We start from the raw sequence: 24,855 nt of genomic DNA, 5'->3' as shown, positions 1-24,855 counted from the left end.
AAAGAATGAACTTTACCATGAAATCCTGTTGCATTAACTGGAATATTATTTGCTGAGACTCAGTTTCCTCAACTGTAAAACAGAGACAAGGAATGCCTACCTAATAGGTTTGCTGTCGAGAAAAAATTAGTTATGACTTTTAATGCACTTATCACAGTATCTGGCTCATAAAGACCCCTTTAATTAAAGTGCTGATTGAGGGCCTGTGAAATACCCAGACTTATGATGGACACAGGGGAGAAGGAAATAATAAAACAGTTCTCATGGAGCTAGCACACTAGGAATTTAATGTATTTGGGTTGCCCTCACTTCCTGAGGGCAGGGATTACAGGTGACGTGACACTCAGTTTTTAGAGCTCAGCAATATCCAGAGCCAAATAGGCACCCAACAATTTTTTAGTGATGAATAATAGTGGTTTACACAGTTTTAGATCCTAAATATTGGAGATCATGAACAATTGTGTCAAGTTAGTGGGTTATCATTTATCAAAATAACTGAAAGTAAAGCACAAATATATCATGCCCAGAGCCGTACGCATTTGGTTCATCTAAGCATGCAGCTACCACTAAAGGACTCTCAAAATAAATATACATAGCAAAAAGGGATACTATAACCTGAACAATGTAAAAATAATAAAACATCTAATAATATTCAGGAGGTGGGAAGAGAAAACAGGGAGAAAGTTTCAAAACTGTTAATCTTTGAAAAAAAGAAGTCAACTGATACTTTCTAAAGAAGAAAGTTCATAAAAACAGCAATATAATTAATGACAGTGACTACAGCTTCTTAATACTTGTCATGATACTTTAGCCATAAAGAGACATTTTAAAAGAAATAACATATCTTGAAATGAGGTACATTTATTTGACATTTGACTATTCTTTAGTTTCAATTCAGTTTTTTAATTGCTTAAAAAATTTTTTAATTTGTTTTTAATTGATTTAAATTTAATTATTTTAAACTTATTTATAAATAGCATCTCTATTTATTTTTATAAAAATATTTCTATCTAAATACCCATCCAGATAGACAGATACATAGGTGTAGACAGATGTCCGAAATGATGTTATCTAAGGTTAATAGTGGGAACTGTAGTTTTCGAGATGATTTTTTTTTTAATTCCCATCTTTGTATGTGATTTTTTTAAAAAAGCTAATTTATTTATTTGAGAGAGAGAAAACACAAAGGGAGAGGGAGAAGCAGGCTCCCCACTGAGCAGGGAGCCCATTGCAGGGCTGGATCCTAAGACCATGACCTGAGCCAAACGCAGACACTTAACCAACTGAGCCACCTAGGCGCCCCGACATATGTGATTTTTTTTTCATATGTGATTTTTTTAAGTGTTTTTCCCAAAAGTAGAGGGAATATAGAATACAAAATATGAGTGGGAATATGGATCATTGTTATTTCATTCTTTGTACCTTTACATATTTTTCACATTTCCAAAAATGATTTTTAAAATGGCTTTACCTCAGATTCTACATTTATAATTATGTTTCTTTCCTTTTAAGTCAGACTCTAGAATAGATAGAAAATACGTTTTTTACTTAACGTTGCTCATGGTATCCTTACAAGGACTTGAGAACCTAATTTGCAAAGCAGAAAAGACTGGATTCTTTTGAATGCTTTTTATTAAGGTAATAACAAACAGAGAACTAATGAATGGTTAAATGTTTGTTTGCATTATTTACGGTTTTTACAACAAGAATGAGAGATTATGAAAGAGACTATGAAAATCTTCATGTTGAACTATGGTCTGATGGATTCTTTAAGACCGGGATTTCAGGGACACCTGGGGGGCTCAGTGGTTGAGCGTCTGCCTTAGGCTCAGGGCATGACCCCGGGGTCCTGGGATGAGTCCCACATCGGGCTCCCCGCAGGGAACCTGCCTCTCCCTCTGCCTGTATCTCTGCCTCTCTCTGTGTGTCTCCCATGAATAAATAAGTAAAATCTTAAAAAAAAAAAAAAAAAGAAAAGAAAAGAAAAAAAACAACTGGGATTTCAAACGAAATGGCTTTCCTTGTCTATTCTTGTTTAAGACATGATTATTGAATGTCAACATCTGCTTGCTGTGATAAATGACAAACTTGCTTAATCCAGTTCTTACCCTCTACTATGGTTACATAGTTATAAAAAAGGGACTAGCTGATGTGAGATGTCTTGGGGAGTGGTGGATAAAACATCTGAGCTACCTGTTTAGGTCTCACAGGAGGTGCCATGGTCACATCATTTTCATTTATAAAAGTTTGGGGAAAGAGCGGGATTCTGATTTCCTCCATAAAATAGCTCAAGAAATCTATTTACTTTCATGTAGCCTCGAAATTTAGGGCTAATAGGATTTGGCATTTCCTGGGTTTTGCATGCTTCCACTAATATTACAGACGGTTTCTTTTCAATTCAGTGAACCACCTGGATGTGAAATGTTTAATCACTGTGAATAACAATTTAGAGAATAGAAAATAAATTTTTGTTTCTCTTTGTGAAAATGTCTTCTCCCAATGATAAGTTATAGCCTATGGTTTGGGAGTTGTTGTTGTTGTTGTTGTTGTTTTCACATAAAGGAAGGGAAATGTTATAAAACAATATTTGTGAAATGCTTTAACTCCTATTGCATTCTGTCAAGATGTGGGTTGGCATTTTTCTAGCCTTGGAGTTGACAAAATTCATAGGGAAAATGAGGAATCTTAGGTTTAAAGAAATAGATTAAAAAAAAAAACTTTGAAATTATCAATTCCATCCCGATTCTGGATTGTCTCTTTCACTATAACCTTTGTGAATGACCATCCAGTCTCAACTGGAACTCTTAAATGGCAAGTTGTTCTCCCGACCACAAGGAAACTTCATGGCTTTCAGACAACTCTAAGTGTAAAAAAATAAAAATTTAAAAATTCCCTTAATCTCAGCTAAAACCCATTTTCATTGATGCCTTCCCACTGGTGCTTGTCCTTACATGCAGAGCTTGTAAACCCCAAATTCCCTCCTGTCCAACGGCCTTTTCAACACCTGAGCTTCTCATCCTAAGCACCTCCTTCCCCCATCTCTTCAGAAGCCCTCAGATGGAAGCACTTCCATTCTCAAAAACCCTGCACCTCATCTGACTGTTCATGAGTGTGTCAACACCTTACTAAAAAGCAGTACCCACAGTTAAACAAAAGTCTCTCCCCCCCCCCCCAAAAAAAATGCCAGAAGTTGTTCTAGGATTGTAAGTACAATTCTTGCAATGGTCACTTTAAATCCTTAGATGAACACCTCTTAAAGAGCTAGATTCTATCTTACTATCTCTTGCCCTATCTTGAGTTTGTTTCCTCTTCACCAAAACTGCCTTTGCAGTCTTGAAGACCATTCTTGAATTACTTTTGGTTGCAAGCACCTGAAACTGATTTGGGCTCCCTTAAGGAAAATAGAGGCACATCCAATTTCATGAAATTCATGGATTGCTGATTTCAAGAAATCAGAATAAGGGTAGGAAATCCAAGAGCCTTCCAATGGCCACTGGGACAGGCCACCAAGGCCATCCCCCTGGAGTACTTCCCTAACTGTGACCTAACTCCACTGATTCTTAGTTACTGCCATCCTTCAGTCCTAAACTCTCATTCTTGGGGAAGGGAATCCAACGGGCCCAGCTTGGGTCCGATTTCTATCCCTGGTTTCAGTAAGCATGACCAGGAACATGGTCTTATGCATATGGAGCCCAAACTTAGATATGGGGTCATTTTCAGAGAAAGGAAAATAGTCATTAATCAGATAGATCCAAAAAAAAAAAAAAAAAAAAATCAGATAGATCCAAAATCATTGTATTTCTAAGAAAGGAATGTTCAAAGATAATTAATCTGTTTCTTTTTTATTTCTCCTTGTGTTTTTCCCTTTTGCTTGACTCCCCCATAAGGCAGATACCAGAATTGGTGTTTATTGCATCAGGAGAGGTGAAAGGCAAGGGTTTGAAAAAGAGAAATAGCCTGAGAGTATTTCTGGATTTTGTTTTCCGAAATCCCAAACACTCAGATGGCTGAGCTAGGCACCTTATTTCCACCTATACTGCTGTCTCCTGAAGGTCACAGGGAATTTCTGGAAGGAAGTAATAAGAAGGAATGAAATGTAAGGACATGAAGAACCTTGTAGCAACATCGAGAATTATCTCCCTCTGGCCATTGGAAAAGGAAGGAGGGAGGCTTATAAACCTAGGAAGAGGGAGGAGCAGACCTTGCTTCCTGGGTTGTCCCCAGGGAGACCTCACATACACCCCAAGCTGTGTGTGGGACATCTAGGCATCCATGACCTGGACATCTGCAGCTGAGCAAGTTACAGGAGCAGCAACATGGCACTAGAGTATAACCTGTGCAGACACTTCAATGACCAGAGTGTCCCCTCTACCAGCACTGATGCAAGGTGCCAGCCCCCTGGAGCTTGATACACCTCTGGGGAAAGGTATGAGCCCAAGAAGGGCTGAGGGAAAGTCTTCTACCTTTCCAGAAGGAAGAGGCTTGAAACTAGAAAGAATATGATCAGAAAAAAAGTTGAGATGAGATACTTTCTATATACCTATGTTCACAGATGGAGATTCTCACCTGCCGCAGTTGCAGAGAAAGATGGGAGCAAAATAAGAACAAAGGATTTCTGCTTCCTCTCCTTCTGTGAATCTGACCTTATCCTTTTCAAGTAGTAGAATTTGTACATCACATCCTGCTTATAATATTAATAGCCCTCCTTTATAGAACTGACTTATTTTTTTTTCTACTCCTCTTATTTATGACCTTAGTTTTCCTGATGCTATTCCCCTGGGTCCAGGCCATTCCTCTCTCACAGTGTAGTAGTCTTAGACTATATGTCTCTTCTCCCTTCTTCTGTGTATTTCGTCCTTGTTTGATGTAGTATGAGCACAAGATCACCCTGCAACCACTTTGGAGCCTCCTGCCACCTTTCCCTTTTGCTTTGTCCTTTGCCCAATTTGTGATTATGATACCAAAATTGTGTTTTATCTTTTTAAAATTTTTTATTTTAGTAAGAACACTTCACATGAGATCTATCCTCTTAGCAAGGTAAGTGTACGATATGGTCCTGCTGACCACAGATACAGAATTTTGTTGTTCTTCTTAACAAATTCTGAATCTAGCTAATAGTGTGCTGTTTGGCAGCTATTAATATGTTTTAATTAAAAGTGGAAAAAGAATAAGAATTTTAAAAGACCAAGGCCCAAAGCTGAGAATTGACTGTCCTTTCATTTTGGTAGCTGGCAGGACTGTGACTTCCTGAAGAGAAGTTGAATGATGTAATAAACAAAGCCCAGGGAGTCGGGTGACCTGGATCTATTCTTGGCTATGCCACTGACCGTGAGTGACCTTGGGCAAGTCACTTTATTATCTACCCATCTCAGTTTTCTCCACTGTACAACTAAAAGAAAATATCTTGTCACCTACCTAGAGAATAATTTGGGCATAAGAACTATAGAGTAAGAAATAAGGTAATGCCTGAGAAAACAGTGTGGTTTGTTGCATTTTGTTTAGTTTCCAATCTGCCACAGTTTCCCTTACCACACCAGGATATCAGGGAGTTTCGTGATTATTTCTTCAAAAAAATCACAAAAATTAGAATTGATCTATGTTTTCATAGCTTAAAAGAAATCAGGGCCAGCTTAAAACAAATCAGAAAGTGACTTTAACCCAGGGCAATACCCCCTACACATGGTAGGTTCTATTCATATTTATTTCAATAGGGATTAGGTGGGTGGGAAAGAAGCCAGTTGGTCTCCTGTAGGCAGAGGGTAGAGGAAGCCATGGTAGAAACAGAGATAAAAGGAGATGAGGACACTGGCAAATGGGGACAGGACAGATGCCAATTCCATGGATGAATTCCATTTTCTGCAGACCTGTGGGCTTTTAAAAAAATTATTTGCAAAGCTTTCCAAATATGAGTTAGGCCTAGAAAATTTTCTAAAGTGGCTGTCTTTATCTAAAAAGAGAAAGAGTAATCATGTTAATGCCTAAAAAAGCAACTCTTGCTTTTCACTAAATCCATACCCAGAATACTGTGCTATATTTATGGTTTATACTGCTTTGAAAGTTTAACAAATTTCAAAGCCAGGAATGTTCTCTGTGGCTTACTAGGGCAGACAGAAGGTGGAATGCAAGCCCAACAGGTAGAATAAATACTACTCAGATTCCATTTAGAGCCATACCTTTAAGCAGGCATATTAACCTCTCTGAGCCCTGAATTGCTCATGTATACAAGAGATAAAATACCACTGCTGTTACTCACTGCACAGTGATCATCCACAGATGATGCCATGCTTCCAGAGAATTTCATTGGAACTTCATTTATGCAAATGACAAGGTCTGGGAAACTTTATGGTTTCTCAAAATTACCACAGTGAGTAGATCACCAGAGGAAGCTTCTCTTCATAAGTGGACAGGTTCCCCTTCTCTTTGAAACATCTGTATTTTTCCTCCCATGCTTCACAGGGGAAATCACTGCAGAAAGTCTCCAAGCCTGCATGACAGTGGACATATAGGCAACAACAGCAACCCTACTGCTGTGCTGGGTGGATTATTAAATATTGGTCCTCAGGTCATCTCCCATTCCCTATTGCTTCTTTCATAGAGACATGCACTGGAACACCACCACCTTCACAGTAGCAACATCCTGGTGCTTCCCGCCCTACCCTTTAGCCTTATCTACCTGCCCAGACCACCTTCTGGCTGCAAGCTACTTGCCCATTAATGCCCTCTGATCCTGATGACCAACATGAATATTAAGAAGTCTTGCCCGTCCAACCTTTGATGCTGCATAAGGTCGCTCAGAGGGTTCACTGCAAACATTCAAACTGCAAACCAGAGGGATCCCTGGGTGGCTCAGTGGTTTAGCACCGTCTTCAGCCCAGGGTGTGATCCTGGAGTCCCAGGATCGAGTCCCACGTCAGGCTCCCTGCATGGAGCCTGCGTCTCCCTCTGCCTGTGTCTCTACCTCTCTGTGTGTCTCTCATGAATAAATAAATAAATAAAACCTTAAAAAAAAAACTGCAAACCAGAAAATTCATCAGACTGCCACTGCCTCCCTAACCCTGCCATTTAAGGATGCTGTAAGCCCAACATTTAGAAATCTTAAGAGCCAACTGTTCTCTGGGTTCAAAAATTGGGTTTACAGTTTGTTCTAACCACGAGAAATGGTTTTTGTCTCCATGGAAATACCCCCTACTAAATGCCTGATTGCTTATACCATATAGAGGCCATAGAGATGGCTGAGCTAGGCACCTTATTTCCACCTATACTGCTGTCTCCTGAAATAACTGTTTACCCGGACTGACCTATTCCCAGGACCATGACACTGATTTAATGAGATGGTGCAATGCATTTAAATTTGTCTTTTTCTGCTTTCTCATCCTTGTTCCTTTCCCGTCTCTCCCTTTCTCTCCTTACCCTCTCCCCTTTATAGATCTCTTACCCTACAACCTGAATCTCTGTGAAGTTGTCTATGAACTTGGCTTTTGATACATGAAACTTCCTGGGAAAAAAAGGAAGTTCCAAAGGGCAGAATGAGGGATATCAGAATATGTTACCCCTATGCCTTTTTGGCATATGTATTAGTATGAGCTAACGGCCATTGAGATCCAGGAAGATGCAGTAAAAGCTATAAAAAGGAAAGTGCACAAGCTTTCCTTGTGTAAAACGTGCATTATAAGGGAAATTTCCACTTGTAAAACGTGTCTCCTTCTCCCATGCCAGGAAGAGAAGAATTCTTAATAACTCTTATTATGGAGAAGGCATGGACTTAAATCTGCATAATACACTTTACTAAGCAATTCTTGTTTAGCCATAATTTTCTTGGGCACCTTCCCATAACTTGCCTCCCCCAAACTCCTTTTCTTTGGCCTAATATGGTATTTAAGCCCATGTTCTCACCACCTCTGGAGGTACTCCCATCTGGGTACTCCCATGTACCTGCTAATACACTCTCGTTTTCTCTTGTTAAAAATGAAAGTCCTGCCTACCATAGCCTGTGACTCAGAAGACCAACGCAATAAAGTGTTTAATTTGAAAAATGTTGGTCTTTAATAAGGATCTATGACACTTCAGAAAGGAGAAATTGGTATAGCCCTAATGAGCTATGGGACACAATATGGATCAGTTTTGCTTAAGATAAGGAAACAGATGAATTGGCTTAAAAAAAAAAAAAAAAAAAAAAACAGGATCAAAAACACCCAGTAGCCCACTTCCTGCAGAGGTGAATTACAGAGGTCATTTCAAGGTAATGAAAGGTAAGGTAAGGCCCAAAGAGAAGACCAACTCCTCCCTCTCCCCCAGCCCCAAACATATACTATGGGATCATATCCTCAAAGCCTAAAGAAATATAGGAATACACATTATTCAGGAGCATGTTTTATGTAGCCAGAGAACTCGAAAAACATAAGTGGGACTGAATGGTCCATTTTCTAGAGCTTTGCTTTTATATGTTGACAAGGTAAAGAGGTTCATAGCTTTCTTTCTATCTTCCCACTTTAGTAATTATTATGTTACAGGGCACACAGGTGACTGCTTTGTCAGCATTTCCGCTCAGATGCTAAACACAGGGATGTTTAAATTCCCTCACAAGGCCAGCCTGTTGGTGTAAGTTCATATTTACTCCATGAGGATATAGTTCCCATGGTTTAGCATCTCTACAAGATCAAGCAAATCAGATTAATGGCTGTAACTCTGTCAACACACAGGCTGGGACCTGCTGAGAATAAAGCTGATTTTTTAACACAGAGACTCTGTGCCTCTAAAAATAATGGCTCTTGTTAAAACAAAGTCCCAGCAAGAGAGTATGAGTAACCCCCAAACATGATTTACCAAGACTGGAATCACTGTATATTATTATCTCTGGTGAGTTTTCACAATTACACAAGTGAAGTTTTCATTAAAGAAAACATTAAAGGTAAAATCATCTAGAACACACTAATGCCTAGGATCGCATGCTCTGAGCCCAAAGCTTTAACCTAAAACTCAACTTGGAGTCACCATATATAAGGTAGGAGAGAAAGACTTCTGAATCCTCATCATCACATCAAGCTCCAGGCTGCTCCCCTTCCTCTTCCTTTGGGGACGACTCCACCAATTTTATGTGGAGAGACAGAAGAAGACCAGAAATGAGATCCACACCCAGACAATAATAGGACTCACAGAACCCATTCCCTTCGCCTACACAGTCATTCAAGGCAGGGGTTAGCCTGTGACCAAGTACTGATCAATCGCAGTTTTTCCCGGATTCACTGTGGAGCTACAGGAGACAGAAGCCTCCCTTGGCTTACGGAGCTAGATGGATGCGAAACGAGAGTCTAAGAAGACAGTGAGAGGACAAGGTCTGTGATAGAAAATAAAGCAGCTAAGAAAGAGAAAGAGAAGCTATAAAAGACAGAAATGAAAGAGATGGAGACAAAGAGACTGAGATCAAGCTGGCAAACCAGAAAAAGCTTCTCAATCTCAGGGCCAGCTTCCTCGTAAAGGAATCACAGTGTGGTCGTGGCTTGGTTATATTAGTCAAAAATGCTTATTTTTGCGTATGACCATTTCTGCTGGGTTTGCATCCCTATGACAAAAAGGATCCTCACCGATACAATTGACAGTATCCTCTAAATTTCAAAGTACCCCCAAATAGCTGATAAGACTGGTGACCTCTCTTTCTAAATGAGAAAATTGAATCACATAAATAATGCTTGCTGTTTTCCACACTGGCAAAGAGAAATATATTATTCTTAGAGAAGAAAAATATTGTAAAACACAAGTTCTTCCATGCTGGAAAGTTAGATTTTCTTCAATTCTCAGGGATATTTGAAAAAAAGCAGTTTTACTTCTCCTGGGCGCAAGCCAGTGCATTCACTAGTGATTCTGTAAAAAGCACAATTTACCAAGTCAGAGCACTGAACAGCCAGGGAGAAAGGAGCAGCCCAGCACAGGCCCAGAGACTTGGAAACCTCCGAAGCTGCATTTTTAATGCATCTTAAAAGAGCTTGCTAAGCATTTGTGCCGCCAGGTGAGAGAAATGTCTCTCCAAACACGAATGGCTTCATTCATTCCCCCCTCCAAGATGGAGTCCTATGAGGAACCCGAAGACTCCCATCCCCCATTAGCTTCAGTGTTAAGACCTAGGAGGGATGAGAAAGACAAGGGGAGGGCAGAATGCACGTTTAGCCTTTATTATCCTGGTTGGCAAGTTATCAAGGGCCCCACTTACTTGTAGCAGGAACTACTAAGCATTTAACTATATTATCTCTTTAATCTTTACAACTTCCCCCCATGAGACAGGTAATATTATCCCCATTTTACAAATAAGAAACTAAAGTTTAAGAGAGTAAATGACTTGCCATAATCACTCAGCTAGTAAGTGGTTCATCCAGGATTTGAATTCATGTGACAGGTTTATGGGTTTAACCACTAGGATATACTGTCTCCCAACTTTTACCCACTGTTTCCCTCCAGTGAGGCCACCGCTCCTTAGTCCCTGCAGTGTATCTAAAAGCACTGAATTCACTGATCCTACTACTGGGCTATAACCACAGTTGAGAAAAAGGAGACTAATGGTTATATAGGTCTGGCCAAGACCTGAAACCTCGAAACACTTTTAAAGCACTATCTTCCACAAAGACAGTTAATCTGGTATGCAACACTCAGTTGTACTGTTTTCCCCTCCTGAAAAAGGGTTAATCAATCTGAAATTCAAGGGATCTTGTAGTAAGCCCTAGGAACGGCTAAGCAATGGCTGCTGAATCCCAATCCAGTGCTCCTAAGATGCTACCTGCCATAGACAATACAGCATACTTCTCCCTCCCAGGAACTTAGATGCCCCCAACATGGCACACGATGGATGCCACTGTGGAAGAAAGTCGGATGCTAAACTGGTTCACCTGGTCTGGACATTCCCCACTCTGTCACTGCAGCACCCATACTGCACAGTCCTGGATCACAGGTCCTGGACACTGCATTCAGCTCATCAGAGTGTATGTGACCATCAATGTCAAACTCTCCCAGTCAGCCAACAGCAGTGTGAATGATTAAAGTAGGGGGTTTTCTGTGGCAATCTCAACTGCAAAGAGGGATAAGGAAACTCTCCCCACTCACAACCCACTCCCATCTACTTGGCCATGAGTTAAATGAGGACTTGGCTCTGTCTGGCATTGGGGGCGGGGGGGGCGAGGGTGGGCAAAGGCACTGCTTGTTGTTTGGGGGAGTTAGCACTTACATGCCTGAATAGAGTCTGCCTTTGCAGAACTTGAAGAGCTCTGATGGAGGAAGAGAAATGGTGATGGTGATGGTCGTGATGAAGATGCTGATGAAAGAAGAAAGCGGTGATGGTGAATGTCACCTATAAATAAAAGCACAAAGCAGCAACAGAGATCCTTCTAGTCGTTGCCAATCACCATCATGATGCAGCCTCCGTTCCCAAAACAACCACACGAAGGCATTCCCCCTGTGAACCAGACACGTCTAGCTTCGACACGAAGCGCTGCATCCCTCCCTTCTCCGCCCGCCTTGCCACCCTTGCTGTGCCACGCTGGGAAGGAGACTGCACTGGCAAGTCAGGGGCACTGGGACCTGCGAGTTAACGACAGTTCTGTAGTGAGGAGCGTTAGGGTGACCCGGGAAGCCCCAGTAACGCACTTCGGAACCGCTGGGTTCGGGGAGCTTGAGGAGCAGAAGCCAAAGGGGAAGAAGGCAAGGTAGCGGGGCGAAACGGGTTCGATGCCTCTTTCCGAGCGCCCTGAAGCCCCGAGGGGCGGAGCAGGCAGCCTGCGGTCGGGAGGGAGAAGAGGCGCGGCAGGCGCCAGCAGGACAGACGAGACTCTCTTTACCTGACCGAGTGCCGCCGCCAGCCGCAGCGGCCGCAGCGAGGATGCTGCGCTGGAGTCCAGAGCCAGAGCCCCAGTCGGCCGCTGCTCCAGCCTTCAGCGAGGCCCCGCCCCCGGCCCAGGCCCCGCCCCCGGCCCCGCCCCCGGCCCCGCCCCCAGCACGCGCCGGCCCGGCAGGCTGTTTGGGGGAGGGGAGCCTTCATCTGAGCGGCAGGGCTGAGGACCAATGGAAACGTGCAGCGGCGCCGGGGGCGGGCGGACGGCAAGGGACGGCGCCCAATCAGCTGCCGAGCCGCCGGGGCTCGGCCGGGGCGCGGAGAGGTCATTGGGCAAGTCGGGCCTGCCCTGGGTCTGAGGCTGCGGTCGTTAGGCTCGGACCGGGGCAGGCGGCGGGGGCCACTGCGCCTCCCAACCCCCCACGTGGGCCCTGCGCCCCCGGGTCACCGGTCCCAGACCCCCCTGAGCGCTTGCCCTGGACTGGTTCGACGCGATGGGGGGAGGGAGCTGGTCTGTTCCTGCGACTCCCGAGGTTCCCACGCCTCGGAGACCCCGCAGGGCTGTGCCGCTCCAGGGGTCGGGTCAGCGCCCCCTGCCCCGCACCCCCAGCCTCACCATCTCGGTAACAAGTGCTTAGGGGAGCAAAGGAGGAAAACCTAAGAAACAATCCACATGTGAATCCAAGCCCTTATGTTAGTCTCCCCCGCGTCCGACGCTGCCTGCAGGTGACTCTTTAACCAGACTCACTGGCAGGTAAATTACTCTGACCCCTTGTAGTCAAGAGCTGAACGTTTGGGCAAAAAAATGAAGTATGACCTACCCTGGCCAGGAGGACTGAATGTGGGCGTCAAGAGGGTGCGCCTGGGAGTGGCCACCTGCTTGCTGGGAAACCATGGTCCAAGATCTGGTTGCCACGGTTTCTTTGCTGGTGAGTCGGTGTACACTTGACGCCAAGGTGAACTATTTTGCCCCCAAGTAAGAGTCTACTGGGATGAACTGCCTCCAAACCTTCCATGAGAGGATTTGAGGTCTGGATGATACGGTGATTTGGTCTGTGATTTGAGTGGCATTTCCAGCTGTTCCAAGTAGGCAGGCAAGAAAGGGCATTGCCTTTAATCTTGCCCTGATAAGTGCAAATTTTATCCATTCATTACTTAGAAGAGAAATCTACCCTGAGTAGATACTAGCTTCAAATAATAAATAACCATGGGAAAAATAGGAAGATATTTTTACGTGATTTTTTCCCTCAGTTTTTTTTTTTTTTCTAGAAATGAAAACCCTGGGTACTTATGGGTACTTATGCTTATGGGCTTATGGATACTCTGATTTATCCCTACTTATAATATTACCCAAAATACTGGTAGGCACTTTATATGTAGTTATTCAATATGCACATTTACCTTGTGTATATTCCACCTTATTGGTTAGAAAACAGAGGCGCAGAGAGGTCAAGTAGTTGTCCCAGAGTCACATAATTAAGAGCAGAGTCAATACTCGGTCAATACTTCTGTTTAAAGCCCATCATCATCAATTAAAAGAATAACAAGAAGCAATAACACAACTCTTTAAGTTTTGGTTTTCACCTGAGGAACTATCCTAGAGGGATCTGGTTTCCCAGGATACTGACTTCAAAAGCACTTCTAAGAGTGAAGCATTGCTTCTGCAACGTGTTAGGAGCAACTGCAAGTCAGTTTTGCTCATTCAGGGGAGTTGTGATTTGATATTGATGGAAGTAAATAAATTTTTCCAGGACATGAGTCTTGACTAGTTTTTAATTGGTATAGGAATCTTTTAAAGTAAACCAACAAAATAAAATCCTGGCCATAAGAGCTTAGTCCTAGAGAAAGAAAAAAGGATAATAACCCAAAATAGCTCTCTGAAGAGATTGATAAATCCTATTCTGACCTTTATTCAAATCTGGAAATATGTACTCATTCCAGGGGAGGGAGGGAGGAACATGTAGGAGATGGTTTAAAGGGGAAGGAGAAGAAGAAAAGTATTTTCTCAAAGAGGTTATTAATAAAGGCAAAATATAAATAAGCTAAAGGTTGCAGACCAACACAAAGGTGTACACTAACAGGTTAATGGTATAGGCATTTAGCATTGCATGTGCTCTGCATTTAATAAATACTTACTAAGGGCCTAATATATGCTGGTTGCTGTATTAGACTCTGAGGATGTTCATTTCAATAAAATCCATTTCCTGGCCTCGATGAAGCATAGCTAGTTGAGGATACAATTTTTTTTAATTTTTTTTATTATTTATTTATGATAGTCACAGAGAGAGAGAGAGAGAGGCAGAGACACAGGCAGAGGGAGAAGCAGGCTCCATGCACCGGGAGCCCCATGTGGGATTCGATCCCGGGTCTCCAGGATCGCGCCCTGGGCCAAAGGCAGGCGCCGAACCGCTGCGCCACCCAGGGATCCCGAGGATACAATTTTGGATCAGGCTTGAAGAGATCGTGTTATAAACATAATTGCTAGTTTTCACAGCTACCCAGCATGGTCTGTATTATCCCCATTTCACAGATGAGGAAACTGAGACTAGAAAGAATACTAACTCACTTAGTTTACACAGATAGGTAAAAATCTTAGTCCCAAATCCTTGTAACTCAGAAGCCCCTGTTTTTGCAGTACACCAGGCTGCTTCCCTACAGGAAGAAGCTATTATCTCTTGTAATCTAAACAGAAATGCATCCGTCTCTAAAATATATAATGCGATGCCTGTGAATTTCAAAATACTGCATTCAGTCCATTTGCTTATCAAAGTACCCTACTTTTTAAATGGAACCAAGAAAATATAAAAGACAGTTCCTGGCATCGACTGTGGTTTACCTTTTCACCCTCCCACTGCCTTGCATATATGTAAGTGATTTGCTTTGGTTAATTGAATCTCTGTCCTTCCCTGAGGTGGGTAATTTCAATGTGTGACCTAGAAAATCAGAAGATGTATTTTAAGTGAAGCAGGCAAACCAGGCACAGAAGAAGAAGAAGAAGAAAAACAGAAACATTTGGTAGTTCCATTTGGAAGGACTCCAATCCAGGCAGGAAAAAGAAATAGGATGTGGCAGGTGGCATCGTCTGTGGCAGCAGAGTCCCACCTTCCCATTATATGACCAGTCAGAAGTGAGGAATTTCTTTTACCCAAGAGCTGACGCCAGGAAACAGCATTCTGTAGAACCCATGTGTGGATGTCAGGGAGACATCGGTTGGAGTTAAAATGGGGACTGGAGCCTCAAAGTAAATTCTGGGAGTGTGGAGGGAACACAGATAGGAGGAGCACCCCAGTGAGCATTCCCCGGAGAATGGACTTTGCTCTCCTACAGAGAAGGACAATACCCTGCCAGGATGTGACAGCATAACAAATAATTCTAGAAAGGGCCCAACATTTCATCACACTAACTAGTTACATTGTCCCCAGCCCAACTGTGTTATCTGTCATGGGCACAGGATGACAATGCTGTCCCAGAACGCCTGCCACAGGGCCACTACTATTAATGTTCTTTCTTCCTACTGAGCTAAATGTATACACGCAGCATTTCTCCAGGGTAGATGTTATATTTATTTCAACCCCAAAACAGCCAATCTATGGGAGAGAAACACTGTCCATAGGAGGCAATTCAACATGAAACCAATGATCACATCCCTCTGAAATGTAGGACACTGGGAGCAAGCCTAATCTCCAAGATGTTTCCACCTCATTTGCCCTCAGCTGTGTAATCAGCTTTTCATCTCAATGCCAGATAAATGCAACTTGCCTGCTGCCACATTTGTCCTAATATAGATTCTAGTCTATCAATCAATAGCTCAAATTTCACCCACAAATTTCTTGAAAATACTTAATGGTGAAATTCTGATCTCTGCAGCATATCCAGGGATCTGAGACACAGAAAAACCGGGCTTTGTGCTGTGACTTTGTCACTTATGTGGGCTTACAGCCTGAGAAAAGATAAATCAGGCAGTGGAACATTCAGAAATTAAATAACAGTAGAAAATATTCAAGCCACCAGAGTGACACTTCTTCAGATTGAGGGGGCTCAGGCTCTTCTGATGCACGTCCTTATTTGTTTATTCTCCAACTCGCTCCAAGAAGGTTTTGAAATGACAGATTTTCCTTGTAACATTGCTATGTGTAGGTGAACGTTGTGGAGGCTGGTAAAATGTTTGCAGACTGACAAGATTTTTTTTTTAACTTGCCTACAGAAGTATTAAAAATATCTTAAATGCCACCCGAAGCGCCATATGGAGGAATTACTCTCTCTCAGCTACAACCATACCTGCACTTATATTGTCAGTTTATAGGAAGAAAACAAGTACTGGAGTCTCTTGCTGAAACCTTTCAATCATTCATTAATTCTCTGAAGAGGCTTAGGTTTGACTCAACAGGCAAAGTCACAATGACTACAGTACTTGTGAATGTAGGGGAATGGAGCAGTGATGTGTGAGGGTTTCACGCCAAGAGATAGCAACTCAGACGCTACAGCAGAATTCGCACTCAGAAAAATCCCACTGTCTTGTGATTAGCAGGCAAAGCAGGCTCCGTCTGAAACTTTGTCAAAAGGATCCTTTTTCTGAGTCATGAAGGCCACCAGGCTATAACCCCTGAGGGCAGGAAGGAGATGATTAGCAGGAGTCCAACACCTGCTTTGTGGCCAATGACCTAAAGGTGATCTGTAGGGAAGAGTTACCCTGAGGCAGTTTGAGACAGTGCAGCCTAATGATGACCAAGGGCATAAACTGGCCTTGGAAGGCAGCAGTCAGAAGAAGCAGTGCCAAGGGCAGCGGCCTCTGCAGAGAACAGCTGTAGCCTCAAAGGAAAGGAAAAGCTTTTTTTCTTTTTTATGATTTTATTATAAGGGCATCACATGATCATTGTAAAATGAAAAAGACAAGGAGGCACGGAGGAGAAAATGAAAATCGACTATAATCTCCCATTCATTTATTTAATCAGCAAGTATTTCTTGAGCCTCTTCTAAACACCAGGCTTCTTCTTAGGCAGTGGAGATGGAAAAGAGAACACAAACCTGCCCTCTTGGAGCTTATAGTGCACAAAGGGAGACAGATGAATAAAATAATCGCACAGAGGAGAATATCATGATTTATGAGGCTGACTGCTACGTGGAAAGGAAAACGGAGTATAAGGGAACCTGTCCAGACTGAGGGGCTGGGCGCAGAGGATTAGTGGTCCAAGACTTCCTGATGAAGTGACCCTTAAACTGAGAGCTGAGAGATGAGCAGGAATTGATTAATCAGAAGAGGGATGAAGAAAGACCAAATTAATGAGTCAGAAAAAATGACATTGCATGAGTTCCCTGACAGATGGTAACATGGGGTACAGTGAAGAAACAGGAGGAACCAGCATGACTGGACTCCAAGCTGGAAGGAGAGTGTGGAACAGGAGACTGGAGAGGCAGGCAGGAGGGCCAGATTGCACAGAGCATTGGTGACCGCCATACGAATATTTCATTTACGTATACGTGTGCATAGATGTGTATATATATGTGCAACATGTGTATACGTGAGTTGTGTGTGTACACACATGTGTAAGTGCATAGATTAATAGTCATTACCATCAAACCACCACGTTTCCCTCCAGAAAGTATGTACCGTTTTGTACGCTTGCACTAAATGTCAATGTCACTTCATATTCAACCACATTCATTATTTTTTTTAAAACTTCAGCGTTTGATTAGCAAAAAAGTATATTTTTTAAGTTTTCATTTAACAGCAAACACGTATTTTTCACTTGCTTCACAGAAAGCAGGACCATCTTCTCGATGAAATAAGTACAATACTGTTAATGTCACCCCAGGTACCGACTATTCCCTTGTTCCTCATCCTCAAGCTATGGCATTAGCTTGAGGCAAAATGGCAAAATGTGACAGCAATCCCTCAAATTTGTGTGAGCCATTGGTCTTGGTTTAAATTAATGCATGAGATTAATGCATGAGATGAATTTCCTCCTGGCCAATCACATAGAACAGCCCCAAGGGACAGATAGAAGTCAGCCAAGACTTGTTGAGAAGAGAGAAAAGAGTCAGGTCTGGGCTTGATGGGAAATGAGCCAGTTTGAAGGCGGGAAGGAATAGTGGGATCCAAAGCAAGCCCCTCACAAGGAGGCTTCATGCCAAGACGAAAGGGATGACCAGTGGGAGAGTGGGGGGCAGCAGAGAGGAACATCAGAACCCAGGTTAGACAGCTTTACCATGCAGCCTCGGGAGGGCTGTGTTCATTTGCATGCATCGTCTACAAAAACTCACTGGTCTCCCTTTTGTCCTCAAGCCCTCCTGCACAAACAGATCTTGACCTCAGAATATCAGGACGATAACAGGGTGTGTGAGGGCTGCAAGAGCATGTGCATAAGTCACATGTGGCATAGACCGCATCCCTTGAGATTGAAATTTGCGTCTCCGGGGAGGCCTGAGAAGGGGTGGGAATGGGGCAGGGAAGTCTACCCATTTCCACCCACTGACACACCAGGATCTTGACAGCAACAGTCAAGGCAGAGTGCAGGGAGCTCAACGCAGCAACACCAGAATAGTTTCACGTGCGAACTTTGTGAAACCAATGAATCAAGAAAGATCGAAAGCGCACCACTCCTTGAATTTTACATACCTTTTAAGATATAATTGTGCTGTAAACTACAAATACAATAACGTGTGTTGCCTAGTAAATTTCCAGTTCCAGCTAACCAAAGAGGCTGGGGCAGCTAAAATACAGTCTCTCTTCTGGGCGATGCTGGATTCCTCTTGTTTTGTCTGGCCTTTGTCCCCTAAATGAGCTCCTTTGGGTCTCAGTTCTATATTTAATGGCATATCCAAGTCCAGCTTCGTGGGTATGGAACCTGGGCAGTTACTTCAGGCCCTAAGGGTAGAAGATCCCACATTTTGTTTAATGTTCTCCTGTCACTGTCTTGAAATTCTTAGTAACTTTTATTTTTTTATTATTTTTTAAAGGTTTTATTTATTTATTCATGAGATACACAAAGATAGAGGCAGAAACACAGGCAGAGGGACAAGCAGGCTCCCTGCAGGGAGCCTGATGTAGGACTCGATCCCAGGACCCCAGGATCATGTCCTGAGCCAAAGGCAGACATTCAACCACTGAGCCATCCAGGCGTCCCTCTTAGTAACTTTTAAACAAGAACTTGATTCTCATTTTGCACTGGGTCCCACAAATCTTGTAGCTTATCCTATTCATATCCTGTTCACAAGACTCTCATTTCCAATATTGAAATGTTTTAGGGACACCTGGGTGGCTCAGTGAGTTCAGCATCTGCCTTCAGCTCAGGTCATGGTCTCAGGGTCTTGTGATTGAGCCCCACATCAGGCTCTCTGCCCAGTGGGGGACCTGCTTCTCCCTCTGCCTGCCACCCCCCTGCTTGTGCGCGCTCTCTCTCTCTCTCTCCCTCTCTCTCTCTCTCTCTCTCCCTCTCTCCCTCCCTCTTTTTCAATCTGTCATATATATATATATATATATATATATATATTTCTTTTATCTATAAAGAAATGTTTTAGAGATTTCACAGTATAATATTATTTTGGTCAGGAGAATATGTTCGAAACAAGACAGAAAGACAGACCAGGGTTCACACCACTTAGTTCTGACACTTCCTGACAGTGTGGTTTTTGAGATACAGAATCTCTCTAAATTTCAGTTTCTTCATCTGTGCCCACTTCTGAGTTTGATTTTTTCCTGGTTTTTAAAAATTTAAATGTGGCAAAGCACTTAGCACTCTGTTGGGCACAATGCATGAAGATACATACCATCAGTATGTGATTATACCGTACACATTGACTTTTATTGAATGTCTTTGGCTATTTAAGTGAAGACTTTGCTTCTTCTCTCCAATAGAATCAGCAAAATATTTGCCACTGATTACCATAGTAACAGCTAGACTGTATGGTCCTTCAGAATGCCATCTATCTGTCTCTGACTCCATACGCTACACATGTCATCTGGTCAGTGATTGCTGAGTTAGTTCGCATTGTCTTCTTCTCATACAACCTTCTGCATCCTCTTTTGTGGTCGAGGGAGGGTTGGTGGTAGTTCTTATTCTGCAACTTTAGGCAGAAAGAGTAACTCCCAGATCTGGATCTGGATCTGGATTAAAAAAGTGGACTCTAAACTCCCAAATCACCCCTCACCACCTTCACGCACACCCCATGACAGTTTCCATGTAGCATTATCAAGCATTGGCCCTACCCGTAGCAGTGAGGCAGCATTACTTGTCACCACTCCATACCCCTGAACATATAAGCTCAGACATAGAAGCTTCATTTGAAAAACACACATGGGTGTGTGCATGCATGCATACACACAAGTAAATGGACAAATGTTGATCAAACTAGAGACAAAAATGAACAGCCAGTGCCTTAGAGGCAAGAAGTACACTGATGTCTGCAACTCACACTGAAATGCATAGAAATTAAGATGGACTGGTAGATGGCAGAGGGACAGATAGATGGATAAATATGTGATAAAGCAAATAAGCTAAATGTTTCTGTGGAAACTGGCTGGTGAGTATATGAGTATTTGTTGTGTAATTCTTTTCTATACATTTAAAAAATTTTATAAAATGTTGTCGAGGGAAATCTAGTCTGCTGAAAATCAGGAAATGCAATAAAATCCAGATTTTTGTCTCTCTAGAAATCTGAATTCTGGCAATAGTGAATGTACATGCCAACAAGTGGTTGGGGCTAGATAGCAGCAGCCTTTGGAGGAGTAAGAGTCCACTAGGTCTCCACATCCTTATTGTTTCCTGTTGTATTTCCCTATGTGATCCTTGAGTCACTCATTTAGGTTTCCTGCCTGACTCTCACAGACATTTGAGTTGCAACCCCTGTTGTGAATATGTGTGTCAGTGGACTGATTATGGAATGATTCGCTCTCAAAAAGCATTCTTCCCAAATTCCTTATCTGGGGTAATTTTTACATGAGGTTTTTAAGGTTTTTCTTCAGCAGATCTATAAATCTCCTATAATTATATGTACATGAAAAATATTTTGCCTGTGTCACCTTGTTCATTATCCTGGAAAGATAGCCGACAGCTTTTTTTTTTTTTTTTTCCTTAAGTAGGCTCCACACCCAGTATGGAGCCCAATATGGGGCTTGAACTCACAACCCTGAGATCGAGATCTGAGCTGAAATAAGAGTCAGATGCTTAACCTATTAGCCACCCAGGCACTCCACTCATGGCTTTTTATTATGTTCTCAAAGAGGTCAATGACTCAATTAAGAACAACATAAGTTAAGGAGCAATACTAACCTATTTTAAATTATTCAAATTTTTAAAATTCCATATAACCAATCAGGTACACTGTTAGCTTGGGACCCATGTTATCCTGAAAGATAAGATACCTGTGTACCTCTTCCTGAACCAGAACCACTCAGGGATCTGTGTGTGTAAGGGCAAGTAAGTAAGTAAGTGAATGTGTCACTGAAGATGAGGGACCAGCACAGAGTTCCCAAATGCTCTCAGCGTGAAAGTTTACTTCATGTGTGTACATAAGGGCTGGTGATCTCCTGGAAGCTCTGCATCTTATATGTACAGAACTCCAATAGAACAAAGTGATTTGGTGAATTATATCTCGGATGCTACAGGTTTCAACACTGTCTCCCTCTCCACTTAAGTCCTGTCTCTAAGAATGGCCAATAGTATCTTGCTTCTCTCCAACACTTGACCCCAGGATTTGTAGAGATAGTGACAGTTTATTATTCTAAGGCAGTGCTTGCTCACTTATCTTTCCTTCCCTTCGAGACTGTGAGAAGAGATATTGGTTGAATACAGTTAACCTTTCATCTTTATAGGCAATAATTTTCCACCAGTTTGTCTGACTATTCCACAATTCTGAGTGAACACAAACACGAGTTAGAAATGGATTTAACTCAGGGCACCTGGGTGACTCAGTTGGTTAAGTGGCTGCCTTTGGCTCAGGTCATGATCTCAGGGTTCTGGGATGGAGCCCCGCATTGGGCTCCCTGCTCAGCAGAGAGTCGGCTGCTCCCTCTCCCTCTGCTGCTCCCCCTGCTTGTGCTCACTTTCTCTCTCTCGTTCTCTTGCTCTGTGTCAAATAAATAAAATAAAATGTTAAAAAAAAAGAAATGGATTTAATTCAACAAATATGTGCTGTGAGCCTACCATGTTTCATGCAATGGTCTAGTCTCTGGGGCTAAGCAAATATGACTCAGTCCCTACATTCAAGGAACATTTTTTATGGACACTATTGACTCAGAACCCAGAAAAGCCTTTAAGATTATTTTAGAAACCAAGATTTTTTCCTGGGAGTTCTCATACATATTAGGAAAACATAATTGGGATTATGCCTTTCAGAACTCTTCTTAATCTCTTTTTTCCAAGGTTGACCACACTGAATTTGATGTCCGGAATATCCCTCTCAGTCAACAAGGTGTTCAGGCAGCTGTGATAATTAGTTTCTCCGACCCTGGGCTTGGTGAGTGTGGGTATGTGGGGAAGGCAAGGCACTGAACAAGGGCCCTGTCCAGGGGCAAAGCAAACATCAGAGCCAAGCAGAGGTCTCCTAGGGGCAGCAGTCAAAGGTCCTGGGCAGGAAGGTAGAAAGTGGTAAGGAATCAACAGCAGGATGTAAAGAAGAGGTACCTGGATGGAGGGCTAAGTAGAAATCTAGAGAGATTCTGTTAGGTCCTTCAGAAGCTTCTCATAGGGAAGAGGGAACTCTTAGGATTTTTGGCACATTTACATTAGATCTCTTATAGAGACAATTCTCTATTGACCCCTCAGTCAATCAGTAATATTTGCCATCTCTTTATTTCTGAGGTATGAGTGCTTTAACATTAATTATATCATTAATCTTCATCAACTCTTTAAAACTCAGAGAGAGAAATCTGAGATAAGGCCACAAAACTAAGACAAGAGCAGAGGTCTTTCATTCTAAGATCAGGGCTCGATCCACCATATGCCACAGCTACCTTCAAACAAGTACTAACATGTTGGGCCAAGGTTCTTTGGATTTTTGTTTTCAGTGCTAACCCTGCTTCTTAGGGGCCAGAATACACATTAAAGTCCTTCCAGATTGCTCTCTTCTGGATTGTGCATACTGCTTTAGTGACTCAATTTCACCTCAGATAACCCACTTCACTCAACAGACACCACTCCTACTTACTAGATTTTTGGATGGATTTCACAACAGGCCTTCCTCAGGACAAGCTGTTCGGTTAAGTTTTTCTCATTTAACACAAAAGCACCTAATGCCTAGATACTGGAACCATGTAAGGTGTGAGGATGCTCCTAGCCAGAAAGAAGACAATGCTAACTACTAAGCTGGAACGTATGATTCTTTGTGGAAAAGGGAAAACAGGAGCAAGAGCAAGGCACACCTAATGGGAATCTGATTCTCCTGCCCATCAACACTTGTTACAGAGCAGGGCACTGCCACTTTGAAGCCAGCAGGTGGCTTCCCTTTCCATTGCACCTAGAGTGTGTTCCTGTGATCTCCACAAGCCAGCTGTTTTATTAAATATGATCATTAACAAAAATGATGTGGCACCATCTCTATTATGCCTCAAAGGATTAAAACAAAACAAGTTGACCCCTGGAGTGGAATTAAGACTAAGGTGACCAGACGTCTCTGCTAGTCATGATTTATTATCTTCACTGGTCTCCTCGTCTGGCACCTGTGCTGGCAGGGAGACTTTTTGGCTCCTGGCCAGGGAGCACATGAATAACCCTATCTCTTTTTTTTAAGATTTTATTTATTTATTCATGAGAGACCCAGAGAGAGAGGCAGAGACACAGGCAGAGGGAGAAGCAGACTCCATAAGGGGAGCCCCATGTGGGACTTGATCCCGGGACTCCACGGTCACGGCCTGAGCTGAAGGCAGATGATCAACTGCTGAGCCACCCAGATGCCCCTTGAATAACCTTATCTTAAACAATTCTAGAATATGAGAGGAAGAAAAAAGATTAATTCGTAAGAAAATAGTCTTCACCCTTTCCTTAGGGACTTGAATAACATTGGTTTAAGAAAGCTTTCTGCAATTCGTTTATCCTGATGAGTTAAACTATATAGAACAAGGATAGAAACCTAAGACACTCCCTTGATATAAAAATATTTACATCCAAGAAAACAGGAGAGATGGATAGGAAGCTCCTTGTTTTGTTTCTTTTTTTTTTTTTTTCAATAATTTCCCTCACTAAGCTAATTGGCTTCTCATATGCAAATTAAAGAGATTTAGCTAATGTAAAAAAGAGTTCTTAAAATCTTGAAACAAATGGCATTTACATAATGTTAGTAGCAGGCTGAAATTTCCTAAAATTAAACCTCTTTTATATGTATATAGATATGAAAGCCCACCATTGAACTTTTACCAGTAGGCAGAAGTTTTTATTTTAATTTTTAAAATTTGGGTGTTTTTTTTTAAGATTTTATTTTTAAATAATCTCCACATCCAACCTGGGGCTCTCACTCATATTCCCAAGACCTAGAGTTCATGTGCTCTATTGACTGAGCCAGCCAGGCACCCCCAAAAGATTTCATTTTGACAGTTAGGATCACTCCATCTTCCTCTCCCTTTATCCTCATAATAATGTCTAAGGAAAGATGCTGCATTTTTGAACTCTCAGGAACCTGGGATCTGCCTAGAGATAAACATGGTAAAGGCAAACCTCTAGCCCTAAGGCCTAGGGCCTTTGACCACACCAACAATCTGTGTCCCAGCGAGGTAGCAAACCCAGTTGAAATATAAGTCAGGTGTCCCATATCCTTCACAAACAAGATCCTGGAGTTGGCCCCAAATGGCTAATCTGAAATAAAATCACTTAGGCCAGAGTGAGAAACTTAAGTCAACAGTTGTGCCACAATTTGACTCAACTGAGTGGAGCTAGGCTCAATTCTGTGTTGTTTTTGTGCTTAGTTTTCTTTTCTTGAAAAATGGCCTTTCAATTGTAGTTAAAAAGAAAGACCCTGAGTGACTTCAGATCAGTAATTATGGATTATACTAAGGCATAGACCCTGAACATTTGTTTAAGATGGAGGGAGCATTAGGGACAGGCAATCTTATG

General features: G+C 42.4%; 1 protein-coding gene across 7 annotated transcripts in view; it reads right to left on the bottom strand.

Annotated features, from left to right (window-relative positions):
- Positions 1–11,955, bottom strand: part of FMN1 (formin 1) — a 420,196-nt gene extending 408,241 nt beyond the window's left edge. For 3 of the 7 annotated variants that reach the window (XM_072738175.1, XM_072738179.1, XM_072738181.1), the window contains exons 1-2: positions 11,820–11,936; positions 11,210–11,332 (exon numbers count right to left, since the gene is read on the bottom strand). The gene's annotated coding sequence lies outside the window, so the exon portion shown is untranslated. Of the gene's footprint in view, positions 1–11,209; positions 11,333–11,819 lie in introns of all 7 variants that reach the window. The other 4 variants (XM_072738178.1, XM_072738176.1, XM_072738177.1 and 1 more) reach the window with 3 other exon arrangements.
- Positions 11,956–24,855: the final 12,900 nt, after the last annotated feature.

Source organism: Vulpes vulpes, chromosome 15 (assembly GCF_048418805.1).
Source record: "Vulpes vulpes isolate BD-2025 chromosome 15, VulVul3, whole genome shotgun sequence".
Classification (NCBI taxonomy): domain Eukaryota; kingdom Metazoa; phylum Chordata; class Mammalia; order Carnivora; family Canidae; genus Vulpes; species Vulpes vulpes.
Note: the sequence above shows the minus strand (reverse complement) of the source record. Positions and strands in the feature narration are given on the sequence as shown.